Here is a 4,763-nt window from a genome sequence, read left to right as displayed (position 1 = left end):
TGTGTTTCAGGTACTCTAGTTGTTATTGCAATGGGAGAACCAGCAACAGATACGAAAGCTTTGATGGATTTTTCTCAACCAAAGATTAATGACATTCAATCTAGCATTGTCAGGCCAGCTATCGCAACTAATACCTTTGAGATCACACTACAAGAAAAATGTCAATAGACATCGGTTTTTGGCCGATGTCTATGCTTTTTGGCAATCGATGTTGATGTCGCTGATGTCTATTCTAGACATCAGCCATAACCCGATGTATTTACTTGCTTAGACATCGTTTCTGGCAAAAAAGCTGATGTCCATGCATTGTTTTTTTACAAAAAATGTTAGATATAAATAATTCAATAAATAAATTACACCTATTAAAATATATTGAACATACAATGAGCTACATTTTTTTCCACATAGACATCGAATATTTTCATTTAGGTGATGTACAATCAGATTTTAAACATCGATTTCTTTAGTGAAAGGTGATGTCTATATTGGCATATAGACATCAATTTTATCCCAAACAAAGTGATGTTTATGTTAAATTTAGACTTGAATATGTCAGTCTTTGACATCAGTTGTTTATCTAAAAGCGATGTACATTAACTTTTTTGACATCAGTTTTTCTTCTTTAAAAGTGATGTCTATATTGGCATATAGACGTCAGTTTTATCCCAAACAAAGTGATGTCTATGTTCAATTTAGACTTGAACATGTCAGTCTTCGACATCAGTTTTTTTATCTAAAAGCGATGTACATTAACCTGTTTGACATCACTTTTTCTTCATTAAAAGTGATGTACAATTGCTTTTATAAGTAACATATATCAAATATACTGAACTTGCACTCAGGTAAATCAAAGAAATAATAGGATTTGAATACATGCTTAAATACATAGTCCGGTCCTTTATCATCACTAAAATAAACTGCATCTTACATTGAAAATTTTATTACTCAAATGAATACCCCAAAAAATCAGCATTCACACTAAAAAAAATAAGTAAATAAGCGCCATAACAACTTAGCTCCAAACAGAAGTGAAGGAACATGAGTTTTGTGTTTTGACTCAGAACACCTGCGATCTTTTTTGAAAGATTAATAGCTTATACACAGGTGGATCCGACGGTATCTGCACTTTCTTTTGTGTTGGCCTCTTTGAGATCCGATTGAAAGAAAATCTGGTGTTTGGAGGAGGTGGACGACTTTCACTAGAGCTTTTAATCATCCCTTTCTGCAATTACAAAATGGTTAAATATCTTCATAATTTTTATTTAACTGCATGTTTATTGTAACAATTTGTCGAATGATGTTAACTTTATCCGAGAAAAATCCTCTTTCCAAGCAGGAACAGGGGAAAGTGGAGAAATCGGCTTAGCATCTGAATGAGATCTGAAATCAAAGTTAAGGTAAAAGGTAAAAATCAATGAAGTTGTTATCTAGTTTATAACTCCATATAACCAGTAATCAGATATGTATGCAATTTTTACAATACTAATATACTAAATGTATTTATAATGTTACAACTACAAATACAAAACCCTAAGTTAGAGCAATTTCATCTGATATTTGAATTTAACAGTGAACTAAGAAGTGCACACTATTGCTCAGTACAAAACCTATAATTGATTCATTTACTATATTACTTAAGAGGTCTCTTTAGTATCTTTACAGAGAGAGTGACTAGAGGCCACTAGAAATTATACAATAATCCTCCAACAGTACTACATGTATTCAAATAGTATCACTTGTTCTCTGCTAAAATTTTTGGCAATTTGTAACCACGATTATATACCATGTAGCTTTTAATCAGCATTTGGCACTTAGCATACTAGTAATTCAGCTGAAACAATTCTCACTAGAATGTAATCATGAACAATTGTCAACTTGTACTTGTCAACTTTGTGACTCTGATTCTCGAAGCACTATTATGCACTATTATGAAAATAAGTTGCATTCCATAGTCTCAAAAAATTAAATTGTGTTTGGTTGAATGTCAAATATTATGCATATTTTGCAGCCCTAAATTAATCTAGTGGAATCTTATAGTATTCATTTCTATCTTGTTTATTATTGGTCAAACTAAAAGAAAAATTTTATCATATGGGTATCCTAGAAATTAATAATAGTCCACCCAGTTCCCATTCGAGTAATCTACACCCTCACCCCAGAAATACACAAACGAGTACATCAATAAATAATAAAGACAAAAGAATTGAAAGGAAAGATATTTTGCACCTTACAACCTTATTAACTTGTACAAACATGTGACTCTAGGAGTGACAATGTGTAAAAATACGTATCGAGATTATGTACTGATGCTGATCAAGTTTTTTTTTAAATTAAGAGGTCAATTCAAATAGAGCTCAATAAACCCGAAATGACCGAATAATGAAAATATCATTTCTTTAAAATTATATTGCAGTTATATGACCTGAAATACGAAACTATTAAAATACTATCCCTGTAATAAACCAACAAAACATAAATCACAAAAAAACAAGAAAAACAAAAGAGGAGACAACCTGGGCTTGGTGAAAAGAAGGCATGGGGTGGTGATTGTTAGGCGGGGGCGTAGAAAAAGCAGAAAAAAAATCATTAGTAAGAGTTCCCATAAAGCCACCAATAGCAGCTCCTTGAGCAATGCTTGTGAAGGTAACAAAAGCAGCTTCAACAGGCAAAGATTGTTTAGCAAACCATGCTTTAAACCCAGTTTCTAATTCTTTGTACTTTAGTTGTAATTAGAAAATAAGAAAGCAAAGCTCCTGCAGCAACAGAATTGAGAGAAATTTATAGGAAATCTTATGGGCTAGAGGTGAAAAGAAGCAAGAGGAATGTCACTGCGTATAACGGTCAATTGGAAGCAACGTAACCATAAACTTATTAAGAAGAAATAAAAGGGAAACAAAGAGCTCTATGTTGCTCGTAAGAACGTAAGAAGGTGACTTCTTCATTAGCAAACCTGACTTATTAAAAGTTTCTACTCCTAACAAACTATTTGAAATAATTAGTCTACATGTAGGTTATAGGTGACATGTGTGCTATCATATTCAATGTTCTCCAGTTAAGGATTCAATATCAACATGGACAAGAAAAGAAACAATATATATATATATCTTGAACTCCAACAATGTTTCAACAAGCAATCTTGTCAAAACAGCTAACTAACAAGGTTAGCTTAAGTCTTTGTTGGAAAAATATGGATTTCCTTCTGTTTCCCTTGGTCTGTCCTTGAGAAGAGAACTAGGAGTGACATCTTTCATATCCACAACAAGATTTTTAAATAGAACCTAGAAGCCAAGAGAATACATATATACAATAATGGACATTTACTATATAATACACAGTTTGTAAATGCGAAACATAGACTTAGACAAGTAGATATGTACCTCAATGTCAAACTTAAGTTTCATTTTTAAATTTGGCATTTCATAAATCTCAGTTAGTAATGCAAGGATACCCATAGTCCAAGGATTGGGTGGTTGATACGCTAGACTATTGTGACAAGGTTCCAACATCTACACACAAAAATTTAGTATGACTGCTACGAACCACATCAAACAATATGCACACAATCAACCGGAAACATAGCTTTGAAGTAAATGAAATTAATGCAATTATCAAACCCTTCTCATAAGCTGCAAAAATAACAAGGAAGATCAATCTACGTTTAAATTCATATTTTTCTTTTTTTTTAGGTAAGTGAAGAAAGACATTAAGTGCATTTTCTTAAGTAAACCTATAAGATAGGAAGAAAATCAAAGAGAATCGTTCAGACAATAAACCAAACCTCAATAAGTAAAGACTTGGGATCAAACTCTCGAGCTCACAACACTTGATTCCTGCCTATCATTATCTTCGCAAGCCAGCTACCCAGGTTCTTTAACTTGGTTTTCCTGTCAAGTAGTGATATAGATGCAAGAAGCCTCCGCTTGTAAAGAAGTGGCATAAAAGAACACAAAATCTGTTATGATCATATTTTAAATGTATATTTACAAACCTGAGATGCCTGAGCAGCTGAAAGAAAGTTAGCAACTAAAGTTCCCCCGAGCAAATAAATGGATAATCTGGGCCTTTCTATAAGTCTGCAGATTTCTATTATCTCTCTAAACCTAAAATTCGAACAAAGCTATCACAAAACATATAGAATCTCCACAAAAAATAGAATCTCCTGTTAAATAATCAAATGTTCTAAGTTGCAACAATTGACTTTTCAAATCAAGTTCAAATAGTATTGGAAATTACCTTGCCGATCTCATGTATTTCAAGCTTTATCTCCATCATCTCTATTATCTTAATTCACTGCATCTCTCATTATGGTTCCAATGGTTTCGACCGTGCCACACAAAAATACTCTTTCTCACATAGGAAACACGTCTCCATTATCAAAGAGAAACATGGGTCAACACAAGACAACTGCAAAAATATAAAAGACAACTGCAAAAAATTACAAACAATCAAAGTACCTTGAATATAAACCAATGATTACCTCAAATAATAGTTGTATCATGTATAAAAACAAAATTAAAAAATTAGTAAATGAAAGATAAATCCAGGTAAACGAAAATAACATCATAATTCTTACCCAAAATATACTCCTTATAACAAACAAAATATTTTAAAATTAAAAACCCCAATTTAAAAAATTAGGGTTTCGATTTTAAAAATCCCCAATTTAAGAAATTAAGGTTTTGATTTTAAAAAAACTTAACTATTAAAGCAGAGAAGACTAAAAGAGTATTCATGCAAAGGAGACACCAAAAGATTGTTAGTAG

General features: G+C 32.1%; 1 long non-coding RNA gene across 1 annotated transcript; it reads right to left on the bottom strand.

Moving 5' to 3' along the window:
• Nucleotides 1-904: 904 nt before the first annotated feature.
• Nucleotides 905-4,357, bottom strand: LOC141683150 (uncharacterized). The gene is made up of 4 exons (XR_012560134.1): nucleotides 4,234-4,357; nucleotides 3,989-4,100; nucleotides 3,779-3,884; nucleotides 905-1,380 (listed from the first exon to the last, which is right to left on the bottom strand). It is a non-coding gene; the product is annotated as an uncharacterized LOC141683150 (long non-coding RNA).
• Nucleotides 4,358-4,763: the final 406 nt, after the last annotated feature.

Source organism: Apium graveolens, chromosome 9 (genome assembly GCF_009905375.1).
Source record: "Apium graveolens cultivar Ventura chromosome 9, ASM990537v1, whole genome shotgun sequence".
NCBI classification, from domain to species: Eukaryota; Viridiplantae; Streptophyta; class Magnoliopsida; order Apiales; family Apiaceae; genus Apium; species Apium graveolens.
Note: the sequence above shows the minus strand (reverse complement) of the source record. Positions and strands in the feature narration are given on the sequence as shown.